Below are 15,285 nucleotides of genomic sequence, written 5' to 3'. Positions count from 1 at the left end.
CAGAATTCTAATTATACCTCACTCTAATGTATCAGTTTTCTTGCAGAAGATTTTTATAGTTTCCTCTTCTATTCCCCTTAATATGAAATCTACTGGAATGTACAAAATATGAGAATGCAATATATTGATACAGACATTTTCAAAACACTGTACCAAAAGTATCCAAGATCTTACTCTGTTTTTTGAGCAGCTTCCTGTAAAAACTGTTGCTGTGTTTTCAGAATCAATAAGGTCACCCCAGCTAGTATGTGTTTTGGATCATAAATGGTTCTTCTCTTTTCGTATGCAGCACCTTGTACACACTTCTGCTTGTTCATTCCTTATGAATCTCTTCAGCGCAGGCAATGCTGTTCTTTTACAGGAACACTTTTGTGGGATTTATTTAATCTCAAATGGACTAAAAATTTGTACAGAGACATGGTAACAGTCTTTGAACACGTAAAAAGATTATTGCAAAGGAATGAAATTAACTTTTCTCTGTATTTTCTGGGGAGTGGAACACTAAGACACTTAAAACTCAATCAGGGAGATTCAAGATAAGTCTCAGGTAAAATGTGTTAACTGCAGCATCAATAGGGCCTGAAATAGATTGTCTGGAGGGACTGATGAAGTTTAACAAGTTTTTAATAACAAGTTGCATGAGCATCTAACAGGAATCACATAACTGTAACTGATCCTGTTTTGGGGCAAGAGAATGATCTAAGCAATATGCTGAAATTTCCTCCTACCCTGATTTCTCTGAAACAATACATTTTAAGAATGCCTTTTTATGCTGTACAGAAATCATCGACGGGCTGATAAAAGTGATTCTTAGAGGTGTTGATAAGCGGGTCTAAGTTTCCCCCACCAGAGGATTTAGTATGGCCTCTTATTTGAAGAAGGATTTGATGGGAAGCTAATGGTGTTTTGGTTAAGATTAGAGAAAGGATAAATGGTTTCAGGAAACAGTAAATTATGTAATAGAATCTTAAATCCACTGAAGAAAGCAATTTTGAGACAGAATTAAAATTATTTCCAAATTATTTTCTAATATGAGGGAAAAAAATGACCTCAGATAATTTGGATAAAGTGTGAAAACTTGTCATCCAATTTGTTAAGGCATTAGTATTGATTTGATTTTAAAATAACTTTAAAATAAATACAACAAATAGCTCTCCGGCATGCTGAGCTCCCTCTTTGACTCGAGGAGTCAAGGCTAGCTTAAACCTTAAACCTAGCTCTCTCTTAGAAGTCTGAGGTCAACTGAGATGACTTCTCTCCTAATATATCCACAAGAATCCCTGTGTGATGCTTACAGCTCCGTCTCTTTAGCAGCAAAAGACAGCCACGGTCTATTACCATCCATAGCGATACACTGATTTATCCCAGCTGTGTGCCCGTACAATGCATGCATGTGAATGCAAATGCGCATATGCCTTCAGCTGATGCCTATGTTGCCTCCAGGGAGATGGGAGAAGGAAGGTGGTGACCGCTGCGTCAGTGTGAGCTCTCTCTATAAGCAGTAGCTCCAGCCTCATGCTACCTCATCACTCCCTTCGCGGTAGCAGAGTCCATCCAGGCTTTCCAGGATGATGCCACTGGTCAAAATAGGATGTGGAGGGTGGGTTTTTGCTGTTTCCAGCAGTCTGCTGACCTAGGCAGCCAATGATGTTGTATGTAAAGAAGACCATCTTAGACCTGAAACAAAACCCCATTAGAGGTATAACCCTTCCAGTTTTAGGGAATAATAGAAGTGCTGGGGATAAAAGTCCCTACTATGCATGTTCAGATAATCTACAAACATACATCATGGTTTTTACATCCATACACGCTGTCATTTTTAATTATCTGATGTCAGCAAGTATAGAAGCTTGAGTACTGGCTAAGGTGGCCCATGGATTTTTGGTAACTCGTTTGTTCCCAGTAGCTGAAGTCATGCTTAAGCACAGTTAGATAGGAGAACTCAAGTTGCCTTGAACACAAGCAGTAACAGTGTCAAACTCTCCAGGTTGTTTTGCACTGGAAATCAGTCCAGTGACCTCAGCGTGACTGAAATGAGAGAGGACATTTCAGCCCATGTTAACAAAATGCGGTGGAGGCACTTGGAATAAATTTATAAGCAGCGTACAGCTTCGCTGGATGGTCTCCAAAGAGAGAAAGCTCCATTAGTCCAGCCAAGACGTAAGGCAGTTACAGCTAAGTGATCTGACATCCTCCTCGGGAAGGCAGAAACGCAGCCTTATAGCATTCCCAAGATGGAGAAACTGAGCTGATCTGTTTTTCTAAAGACAGTCAGGAAACTTTGATCATGCAGAAACATTTCTTCACAGCCAGACATACAAAAAAACCCACATGAATGAGGCGAGAAAGAGACAAGCAATAACCAGTGGAAATAACAGCAAAAGTCCTTATCTTGTGGCTTTTTTGCCAGTGAGAACAGTAAATTTTAACAAACCGTTAATTATTTCTGTGAGCCTGGTCAAGCTTAAATCATTGTGTAGAGGCCACTAATGGCCCCAATGCAGGTCCAGGACGATTATTCCTGTCTATTTTGACAATATTAGGGGCCAGTTTTGATCTCCACTTTGTTGTCACATATGAAAGTTTCTTTTAGGAAGCCTGTTGCATCTACATCTTCAATCGTACTTACTGATTTTCTGGAACACAAAAATCCTTGACACTGCTTATTCACAAATATTTTTCCAGGAAAATCACATTTGTATGAAACAAAATTTACACAAAATATTTTTCTGATTGTTTTGTATGTAGATTATATAAGATTATCTTTTTTATCTCTTTTCTGTTTTCTATTTTAGCAGTTGTTCCAGTTGGTTTGCAAGTGGGAGAATGAACAGAAATGAGGAAAAGGAAATAAATGGAGAAAATGTTGAAAGGCTTCATATTGTTTTTATCCAACATTTGAAATTTTCATATAGCTCAGGAAAAGAACTCAAAATTATGTCAATGTGCAAATATTACAAAATCATTAAATGTATACTTTTAAATCAATTCTACTTGTAGGATTACTAAAAAAAAAATTTAGTGCCTTAGGGGACACCGTACTAGCAGTATTTGAGGACTGGCTGGAAATATGAAACAAGCAGACATGCCCTGAACTGAATCCATTCCTATAAGATTTCCAGCCTAGGGCAGCATTCCTTGAAGGATATACGTGTATCTGCTTAACTCTACACATGATGCTCCATCCCACTGAAACCAACAAGAGCATTTACTGTTCATCAAGTTAAGCATTTACATAAATCTCTGTGATAATGCAGTTTAATCGAAGACTCAAGTGCTTGGATAAATCTTAGGTTATTCAAAGCAAACTTCAAAGCTTTTTACGTTCACTTAGCACCAATTATTACCCAAACAAGTCAAATGGACTGTATTATATGTGAAGTTTTAAACACATAGATGTAACATTACAGTGGCTTTTTCTATTCATCTGTATCCTTTATACCTCACTGAGAAAGGATTCCTTATTAAAGCTGGTTAAAAAAAAAAAAAAAGCCAGAAAACGCCTGGAACAAAGTAACTGTAACTGCAAAATGTCCTTAAAGGCCAATTAGAAATTGCAATACTGGGAGTTTTATTACAACTAACTCCTCCTTAATTATCAATCAATGGATTCTGTCGGAAAAAAAAAAAAAAAAATCTCAAATTCACAGCTGGGAAAATGATGCTAATTATTTTCTGTTAATTAAGGCTGTGCTGGGATTCAGACTTGCCATCCTTCAAATAAAGGATTGACATATCAATGCTAACATAATGCTTAGGGTCTTTTTCAAAGGCTTTATTTCTAATGGTAATAAATTGGTGTAACATTATTTTAAATGTCTTAAGCTATCATGCTATTACCTGTCCCTGATATTTACTGGAAAGTATGCATATATCTCAGTTCTCATACCGACTTCTGATCTGAAAGTTGAATATTCATCATTTTGCACTGTAGTTGTTCTATCGTGAGAGTAAAGGAGTTTTAAATCGTTTGAAGCTGAAAGGAGTAAGGCTAAAAAAATTTGAATAACAGTAGGATTCCCAAAATATGACAGAAGTTAGAGAGAATAAAACTCTCTAGTTGAGTAGAATTCTGGACATATTATATTCAATGACACTGTTCTTGTTGACTTTCAGAGATCAAGATCTATTTTTTCGTAGTCAAACCTCTAGTCCTCCTTGATTGTCTCCTTCATTGTGGGAGTTCCCCAAATGACAGGCTGTGAAGCTTCATGTTTTTTCCTGCGGAAAGGGCAACAAATTTAATCTATTAAAAGTCTCTTTTCTTGCTTGCTTCATGTTTGTTCCTCATTATCTACTACATTTCTTATAGTCAAGAATGAAGAAAGTAAGAAATAAGGTGGTGGAAACAGATAAGAAGAGAAGGGGGGCAAATAAAGTTAATATTCTTGCCAGACACAGTGTTGTATATATTTGGAATAATGCTCCAGGTGAATTAATGTATAATCTTAGGAATGCTTGGCCTAAGCTTTAGACAAGTTTTTAAGATTTGTTAACACTTTAAGACAAAAATGTGTAGGAGGGTGGTGTTTTGTTTTGATTTTTGCTCAGGATGAGAAATCAATGTGTCTGTTTCTGAAAGGCAGATATCAGATAAACAGCTCTGAAAATACACACCCGCACAGAATCTTGGAAACCATAATAAGCATTTTAAAACACTTGAGATAGGTTGGACAGGAGCAGGCATGAGACATAACCATGTTATCTCCCTCCTCCGTCTCTTTTGAAAGATGTTCTGGAGGGACCTGCTGAAAATGACGGAGTAGGACGGTCCATCCTTCCTCTGGCCTCCTTACCAACATCATCACCACACAGGTAAGGACAGTTTGCTGTGGGATTTAGACTGTAAAGCCTCAGCTTGTTTGACAGATGTCATGAAAATGACTCTAACACCCAATTACAGTTGACCAACTAGAGCATGGCACAGACAAAGAGACCTGGTGAGTGGTTCACCCATTGTACCTTAAGCATCTACAGGTCCAAAGTGTGACCAGAACCTTCCTTTCTAATACGCAGAGAGAAACAGCTACCTCCACAAGATATTTTGTCTCAGTGGAAAATAACATCTAAGGTCAAAGATATTTTCTCCTTATGGTGCGTATTTCTCCCCAGTGACCAAAAATTGATTACTTCTCACTCTGACTTGGATGTTCACCTTTAAAGTGTCTAAAATTAGCTGTTTCAATATTTCTGGTTTGTATGCCTGTTAAAACTCTCTTCAGCAATTTATTCAAAGTTCAGGACTGGGGACAATGCAGTTTTTCTCACTTTGGTTATTTTTCAGACATGGAACGTTATCTTCTTGTATATAATACTGATGCTAGTAGATCCGTAGTTGTAAAGGCCACTCCTGTTGCAGTGTCTGGCCACATAGGCACGAATCCAAGATAATTCATCAACAAACCAAGAGCAGAAAGAGGAATCTAATGATTCACAAGCCAAAACCAAGGCCTTTAGTCATCACTTAACAAAAAGGCTGTTGTGCGCACTGGAGTGTTTCTGGTGGGTGAAGGCTGAGAAAGCTGTTCTTAGGGATATTTGTACACCTAAACTCTCCTAAAATCTCCTGCAGAAGTTTCTGCGACAGTGAGAGCCTACTCAATGACCTAGTTGGTCCTACCCAGTCCTGCTTTCCTCCAAATATGAACTTCCATTTCAAAGTATGTTAAAGTCATATTTGTACGGCATAAAGAAATACACAAATGGATGGCAGGCAAGTTAGGACAATAGATTTCACTCAACTTTCGCCATTTCTTCAAAAAGTGTACTAAATGGAATCTGGAGTGTGTATCCTTACATTTACCTGATCCTTATCTACCCCCAAATAAAAAATATTTTACCTATGCTGCATGATTACAAAGCTTTCTCTCAGCTTTTGTAATTCATTTGTGCCTTCTAGCAGTCATGAGTCATGGGTCCTTTACACTTGTCAAGTACACCTAATCCCTACCCTTCATGGCCCAGAAATCCTAAAGATGGCTGAACATGTAATTGCCTTGAAGTGTAAAATATTTCCCACATTATTTATTATAGCATTGCCTGCTAGCACCTCTATAGTTAAGGTTGTGTCAGCATTTTTATTATAAGCCCCTATTTTCATCTGTAAAAATGTGCTTCAGGCTGGAACTAGGAATGCTAGTGATTTATTTTTTTTTTTTACTATTTTTTAAAAACAAAATTACCTTGGACATTTTTTAAGTTATTCCATCTGCAGTCACAAACACACACACACCCCCACACACATGTCTATTTACGGCTGCATGTGCATTGTCTGAAGAGAGTTTTAACAGGCATACAGACTGGAAATGTTGGAGCAGCTAATTTTGGACACCTTAAAGATGAACATCCAAGTCAGATTGAGACACAATCTAACGTGGCATAAATGTAGAAATAGATATTGTCATAATAACGCACATAATTATTCATTTTTGTCTTCAGCTCCTGCTCATAAAAATTGTATCAGTGCAGGAGAAATTTTAGTAATAGCACGAGCTTTATTCTGAGTAGCTGCAGTGTCCTTTTTCCAATTATGTTGATAGATAGCAATAAAAAAATATTTATTTTTAAATCTCAGATTTTGATTCTGCATGGATCAAATTTTATTGTGGAATAATTCCAGCAAATTCCAGTCTTTCATCTCTATCCTTGGACCATTAGCAAGAGTACTGACTACACTCAGATGTTACTCCACCAAGTGCACGTGATTTAGGCCAGTGCAAAAGATGACTCCTTTTGTCAGGTCTTGCTTTTACATAGATCCAAAAAGAGGATGCAAGCACCAGCACCAGAATTTTTTTCAGATGTAGTTTCTGAGCACTCGTCTGTCTTTGAGGTGTATCAGTTAAGACTCCACTGTGCTTTTCACATAAGCAGACCAAAGATTTAACATAAACTTTTGTCGGTTTACACGTCTGTTATGAGTTGACTTACTGTAGCTAGTGGAAACTGTCACCATAGAGACACTGTTTACAAATATCCTATTGTACACACTATCTACATTTTATGGGTCATAGATGACATTATCAGTATTCTATGAAATTTGGAGTTCCGTTTTGCCTCTATTGTTATTATCAGTAGTACTAACAATAACAATCATATGACTAGACCAGAAGAGTGTTGACAGGGACAGGAGGAAGATTACTATCTTTGAAAAATCAAAAGATTTCCTCTGTCTTTTGAGTTTAGTTCTTTCAAATTACTTATGTTCTCCTTGTTTTCCTCAACATTTCAAAAGAAATGAAGACAACAAGGAGATAGAATTGTTACCCATTGTTGTTGGTCTTTAACAAGATGTTTCCAGAATGAATGTTAACCTTAGTCCTTTCAGCATCAAACTGACCATGTGTCTTCATTCTGAAATGGGAAGAAGAGGTTTTGACATTACTTCAGCTGTTATCGCTAGGGTCCTCTGACCCTCAATATATCCAATTCTAGCTTCAAGTTTGAATATAATTGTACTTTACAGTCTTAGTGCAGTTCACTTGTCTTTCCCCAAGTATTTCAGGACTGCTGCCACTTCTAAGTCAGATAAAAAATAAGCAGACATGAGTTGTTTGGTTTCTTTAAGGAGGGCAGAGTTTGAAACATTCTGGACCCATCTTTGAAACAAATCATTGCTAAAGGCCTAAAAGTTTGTGGAAGCTGCCCAGAACACCTGGCTTCTCATGATCTTGATTTGAAACCTCGTAGGACTGTGTTTTTCATTAAACTTCATTGTGAAGTTTTAGGTTTGTTCACACCATATTCTGCCCAGGATACAAGTGAAAAAAACCTGAAGCCAAAGCAAATGGTCTTATAATTCCCAGCCTACAGAGTTTCATGCAGAACTGCCAATAGCATTCTCGACTTAAAAAGCGTTGTGTCAAACTATTACGTAGAGCTGCAACGTGAACCATTATTACCATGTTCTAAACGGTGGTGATCCAAAAGAAAGAGATAAAATTTTCAGCTATGCTAAAACTATTCAAAAGAAGCATAAAGGAAAAATAAAGCAATGACAGAATTCTTTAGTTAAGTTATTCTTATACAGCCTGGATGTTGATGATTTATGTATATGTTTACGAAAGATCACTGGATATTATATTATTCATACAGTTTTCAACCCCCTTGTTCCTAACTCCAGTTAGGAGTTTAACCCTTAGTATTCCTAGGAAGAGGTGTTTCCAAAACTTCAAGCTTTAGATGATCAGAAATGTTCTTCTCAAGAAAAAGATGGAATTTTTCTCATCAAATGTAGATATCTGTTTGTCTGCATTTGAGGCCTAAATTGATCGTAAATTCCTTTTATATTCAATTAGAAATAGTGGCTTTTAAGTGTGATAAATCTAACTTTAGTAATTAATCTTAGAATGGAGTAGGGTCTAGAAATACCTGTCAATCTACATTGACTATAAACGGAGCCAAGAGCAACACAGACACCTGCATTGAGACATTTACATTAAGTAGTGTGCATTTCATCTTGACTTCCCAAGTGTGTGTATGAGAGTCCTGGTATCCAAAGTCTATATAGTAAATAACTCCATTTTGTTGAATGCTATAAATGTCCATACATATAGTGGCCAAACCTTGCAAAGCCATACATCTGTGCTTTTGTCCTCGTAGATAGCAGATAATCCAGCTCAAACACAGAAATTCCATAGTTTGACTTTTTATTATGGTGTCACAGAGGATTTTAAGGAAATGGACTCAGCTGTATGGGGATAGAGGATGTACAAATATAACACAGAAAAATGAAAGCTAGTTCTTATCCATACTAGCATAAAAAAGAGAAAATGAGTGGACATGGTCACAAAGACACAAAAGTTTTAAAGAACATCTGAGAGAAAACTGCTGTTTTTCATTTACCATCAAAAAGATGTAGCCTTCATCCGCAAAGGGCTACTAATGCACATCTGCCCGTTCCTGCCTGCGTTACTGTAAACTTCCCTCCTCTCAGATTCAAGCAGTAGCTCATGTCAGACATGAGATTCAAAACTTTCCCTGTGCAGAGAATGAGTACATACTTCCACATTAGTTAAGCGTGGTATTGGAAAGCGAGCAGTATCTCTGACTCATCTCTCTAGTCTTTTGGAGTGTGATTTATTTTTTCTTGGTTTAGGTATCCGAAAGTCAGTCATTTCAGTACCATCGACAGAAAGAGGTCCTGAGAAACAGACAGATGAATCTGAAAGGAGATCCATCCCATCTGACTTAGACAGAAAGAGAAAGAATCACCTTGCCTGATTTCATCCATTGAAATTGTAGCCACTAAGTTAAGTTTATCATCTGGAAGATGACAACAGCTCAAAACTAATGTTGTTAGAATAAATATAATTTAACTTTTAACTTGACTATTTACTTTATAAATGTATTTTAACACGGAAGAAAATCACGGCATACGACCAAAACAAAGAAACCCATGAAACAAATAAAGGCTTATACATGTCTAGCTCATCTAAACTCCCACAAAGGAAGGACTATTTTATCCTGACCCAAATGCTGAGGCATTTCCTATGCATAAGTGAGAGTTTATATTTAGACTTTAAGAGGTGTTTGTTCTCCTCTTCCCAGGTTTTGACATTGTTCACAAAACTGGGTCAATCCACACAGATGCTGCAGTTGGGGCATACAGTTCTTACCTTGGTACAGAAATTACCTTGAAAATCGTACAGTAACTTTTTTCACAAGTAACTCCTGCAACTCTTAAGCTTTTCTTAAATTAAGTCCACTGTTCAGCTAAGTAACTGGACAAGCAATTTCACTTGGGACCCATAGGTCCCCAGCTCCAACCATTATCTTGTGCAGCTTCATTTTGTTCACTAGAGATTTCTTTGATATAAAAGGTGATATTTTATAACTAGCTTACTAGAGGATGACCTATGATCCTGTCCAGTCTGCAGTAGTTTAATATATTTTCCTGGCCTCAACTATTGTTTCAGTGTCCGCAGGAATTCTGTGTCCTCAAGACAAAATGAAAGAAGAATTCTTAGTAGAAATAGTTATCAAAAATATCACTGTTCCCAAGTCCCTTTTCCACTGCACACTGTCATGTGAGAAATAACTAAAAGAGTGAGATGGCTTACCTGTTTCTTTTCATTGACTACAGACGAAAACCAGGCAGCTAGCCTACTATAATTGTAAAAATTTTTGGTGGTGAAGTTGAGCCACAATGAAGCACACACTTGATATTTTTTATTACCCAGGTCAGATAGATGAAAAAGGAAAGAAAAGACACACATCTAGTAACCCATTTCTCTTTATCATTTTCATTCTGGTGAAGTTCCCAATGACTGGAAAAGGGGAAACATAGCCCCCATTTTTAAAAAAGGAAAAACAGAAGACCCGGGGAACTACAGGCCAATCAGTCTCACCTCTGCGCCTGGTAAGATCATGGAGCAGATCCTCCTGGCAACTATGCTAAGGCACATAGAAAATAAGGAGGTGATTGGTGACAGCCAACATGGCTTCACTAAGGGAAAATCCTGCCTGACTAATTTGGTGGCCTTCTACGATGAGGTTACAGCATTGATGGATAGGGGAAGAGCAACTGACATTGTCTACCTGGACTTATCCAAAGCATTTGATACTGTCCCACACAACATCCTTGTCTCTAGACTAGAAAGACATGGTTTTGATGGATGGACCACTCGGTGGATAAGGAATTGGCTGGATGGTCGCACTCAAAGAGTTGTGGTCAATGGTTCAATGTCCAAGTGGAGGCCAGTGACGAGTGGCGTTCCTCAGGGGTCAGTACTGGGACCAGTGTTATTTAACATCTTTGTTGGTGACATGGACAGTGTGATCGAGTGCACCCTCAGCAAGTTTGCAAATTACATCAAGTTGTGTGGTGTTGTGGACATGCTGGAGGGAAGGGATGCCATCCAGAGGGACCTTGACAGACTGGAGAGGTGGGCCTATGAGAACCTTATGAAGTTCAACAAGGCCAAGTGCAAGGTCCTGCACATGGGTCGGGGCAATCCCAAGCACAAGTACAGGCTGGGTGGAGAATGGACTGAGAGCAGCCCTGAGGAAAAGGAGTTGGGAGTGCTGGTGGATGAGAAGCTCAACATGAGCCGGCAATGTGCACTGACAGCCCAGAAAGCCAACCATATCCTGGGCTGCATCAAAAGGAGTGTGGCCAGCAGGTTGAGGGAGGTGATTCTGCCCCTCTACTCAGCTCTCGTGAGACCCCACCTAGAATACTGTGTTCAGCTCTGGAGTCCCCAACACAAGAAGGATGTGGAGCTACTGGAACGAGTCCAGAGGAGGGCCACGAAGATGATTCGAGGGCTGGAGCACCTCTGCTATGGAGACAGGCTGAGAGAGTTGGGGCTGTTCAGCCTGGAGAAAAGAAGGCTCCGGGGTGATCTTATAGCAGTCTTCCAGTACTTAAAAGGGGCCTACAGGAAAGCTGGTGAGGGACTTTTTACAAGGGTATGTAGTGATAAGACAAGGGGCAATGGTTTTAAACTGAAAGAGGGGAGATTTAGGTTAGATATAAGGAAGAAATTTTTCCCTCAGAGGGTGGTGAGGCACTGGAACAGGTTGTCCAGAGAAGTTGTAGATGCCCCATTCCTGGAGGTGTTCAAGGCCAGGTTGGATGAGGCTTTGGGCAACCTGGTGTAGTGGAGGGTTTCCCTGCCCATGGCAGGGGGGTTGGAACTAGATGATCTTAGAGATCCCTTCCAACTCTAACCATTCCATGATTCTATGATTCTATGATTCTGATTTTACTGGGGAATCCATATAATCATGGATCCATAAACATTGGCTGAAGTTGCTAACATGACTTTCCTTGCAGTGTCAGACGAGTTTTCCTATTTTATTGAAGGCAATTGTGTTAATACATGAAACTGATGTATTTTGTCCATCAATTTGAATGTCACATGTTTGAAAACTACACTTACATTTTAATGCTGGAACCATGACTCTTCCATGACTTATTTGGAACAGTGCTACGTAACATTCAGGTGACTATTAAGAATGTATAATATTTATAGACTGTGACAGGTAATGCCAAATCTGTCACACCATACTTTCTGTGGTTATTTCAACATTTCTACCTATTTTTTTTTCTCCTTTCGTCTTAGTGCATTTGGATATTTTACAGTATAATTTTTTTTAATTATCAAAAAGTGAATAATTAAAGCTGATCATCAGGAATTGCTCTTTATATGCCTTCAAAATATTATCCAATATGTGGATATTCCTTCTGTTAGCTTTAGCAATATAACCAAACTCATTGCTGTTGCAACTCCCAAGAGTTTCCGTGAGATGGTATAGATGGATGTAAAAAATGAAATTAAATTAAAAAAATCTATCTCTAGTAAGCGCAGGGAAAAAAAGTTATCCAAAAGTTTGAAAACTTAAAAGAAAACTAAATTAGTATAAGTGCAATTAATTTTTTGAGCTAAAAACTTATCTCATTTCTACACTGATGATGATAAATTGTGGGAATATTGTTGATGCTCATGTATGCGAAAATATCTACCAATATGTCACAAAACACTTGAAATAAGGGGATAGCTAATGAGTTTTTCTTGTGTCTACACAGGCCATATGAAATACCTGCATTCCCTTTATTGATCTGATTCCTAACAAGTTTGTAATATTACAGTATTGTACAGATAGAAGAGTAGTCACAAGAATAACAGTGACAACAGAAACAAAATAAGCAACCACTATAAGAAAAAGTCTAAATGTCTCTATCTGCTATGGTTTTCTTTCAGTATTTTTAGTTCCTTCCTCTTTCAAGATACGAGATAAAAAAGGTTAACATTTTTTAAAATTTCTTGTTTCAGTTACAGTTTCTTGTTTGCTTGTTGCACTCACCAATGTGCTTTGAAGTGTTATGTTAAATAGCGTCAGCTTGTTGTCACATAAGTATTTTCAGAAAACTTTGGGGGTGGAGGGGAAACCCACTCCTCCCTCTGCCTTTTTTTAACAAAGGAAATAAAATTGTAATGCTCTTGGGAAGTGTAGGTTTTGTTCAGTACCAGATACTCTCTGGGGAGAGAATGATGCAAACTCAAGTTCATTGACTGATTTCAAGATAGCTGGCAGGTTTATACTTCAGTACAGATGTGTGTCTCTTCAATGGGACTGGAAAAAGGTGTCACTGATACATATGATAAATTATGCTGGTAAAATTTTTATGAAACAAAAGCTGCAAAATAACTCTAAATAACATAATGGGATGTGTTATATGTGATTAATTTTATAGTGCAATTTGTAGATCTGAAGTCACAGGACCTAACCCAAAGGCTCTTGAATTCAATGGGGCTCTTTCTAGTAACTACAGATTTCAGACATATACATTGGCACTGAAGGTTGTGTAAGCCCTACTTTGAAGACTGCTTCTTATGAACTCACTTTATTCTTTCCTTTCTACAAACACGGCATTAGAATCAGAGTGGTGGATTCAGAACTCCCTCTGCACTTGAACTTCAGGGAGCTTAAATCTGGTGCTGGAGTCCTGACCTCATTAACAAACAATAGGAATTTTGCTACTGGCTTGAATGAAATCAAGATTTCACTCTAGAAGACTGAGACCTAGGACTTATCTCTTGGATCAAACAAGAACACTAGCCCTAAACATTTATCTTTGATGAGGAAGTGCAGTTTCAAGTCAGTTTGGGCTTTGAAATCTGTGGTTCGGAATTATTTCAAAGATGAGTTCACATGATTTTGCAGGCTTTGTAATCTGTGAATTTCATGCTTTTAAAAAAAATAGCTGGGAGCAGAATTAGTATGTACAGAATAATAGCAGTCCAGTTCAATTGCTATTTAGTTTGGAATGGTTGCTTTGAGAGCTTATTGGAAGAGGGAAAAAAATGCAATAAGAAATATTTACTGTGCAAACTTTGCATGCCAATAAAGAAATTACAGAAAGACTATTGTTAGGCTTGACTCTGTAATTATAATTGAGGCACAAAGATGATCAAACGCAAGATCATTTATAGTTAATCATTTTGACATTCCTTGATCTTTCTTATGAACCACAGAATAGCGGAATCAAACAACATTATATCACAAGAGCCTAAACTTTAGGTGGTGCAAATCAACTTAGCTCCTTCACTTTAAACAATCAAGTCACTTTGCCTCAGCTGGTGATTTGGCCTTATGCATCTTCGTTACAGTTTGAATCAGCTTTACTGGAGGCAAAATTATAAGTTTGATGTCAACACAATCTAGCAAAGAACTTGCTACGCATCAGAATCTATTTATAAGTGCCTGAATTATTTCTTATAAATTACACAAGGAATTTAGAAAGTTTTTTTTAATATCATAAACTATTCCATTATTTAGAATATATTTCTCTTTTTTGCCAATAAAAGTCAAAAATATATTTATACTAAGAAGTCAATTACTGCTATTTCTGCCATTATTTTTATTATTATTATTACATCGAAATAGCACTTACAGACCCTTGATGAGACTAGTACTCCATGGTGCTAAACATGTAAATGGAAGTGATCTCACATAATGATTACAGTCTAGAAGTATGTTGCCTAGTCAGTGTTTTTTTCACCAGCTAGACTCTGTCAGAAAACTTCCCATCTACCTTAAGATCGAAGATGGTCCATAGATGTGCTCTTGCGGTAAAGAGGAGACCGAGAGCAGCTTAGAGGAGATATCTTATTTTCAGGAGTCTAACTGTAGGCAAAATGAGTTCCACAATCACCTCACTATCTCAGAAAACATCACCCAAAACATATTAAAAAGGGGAATGGGGTTAAACGCTGGCACAGAGACAGCAAGATCCATTTGTAAATAGTCTATAAGTGCCCATGTCTGTTTTGACTTAAAAAAATATTTGTGGTCTTATTCTAGATTGCTCAAAAAAGATGTCATCCTTCCCAATGATTAGGCCAGAACTTAGACTCTAAAGCTGTTCTGTTTTTCTTTCAGTGTTTGAATTTCAGACTTCATATTAAACTTCCAAATTGGTGTGTGGTGAGGTAAGCAAATAAGATAGCAAATTATGAATAGTCGTCTTCATTTGTGAACATACTTGCCTATCTGAGAATTTCTCACATGAAACCTATCGCTCCCACAAAATTTCTCTTCATCAAACCATTTAATAAACATTTTTTTAACTCATCAATCTTTTGGAATTTGAATGAATGATGGCTAAATCTGCTTTGGCAATTTTCATACAGCTCCTGGTATAATCAATAGCTTATATGCAAAGGTGTCATTATTCTTTTTGTCAATTTGCATTTGCACATTTCTGTTCCTTTTGCTCTCTAACTGAGCATTTATTCATTGCTGCTGTACATCTTCACTTCATAACAGGGTAAGACA

This window comes from Tauraco erythrolophus, chromosome 2, assembly GCF_009769465.1.
Source record: "Tauraco erythrolophus isolate bTauEry1 chromosome 2, bTauEry1.pri, whole genome shotgun sequence".
Taxonomy (NCBI): domain Eukaryota; kingdom Metazoa; phylum Chordata; class Aves; order Musophagiformes; family Musophagidae; genus Tauraco; species Tauraco erythrolophus.
This window is presented reverse-complemented; position numbering follows the sequence as displayed.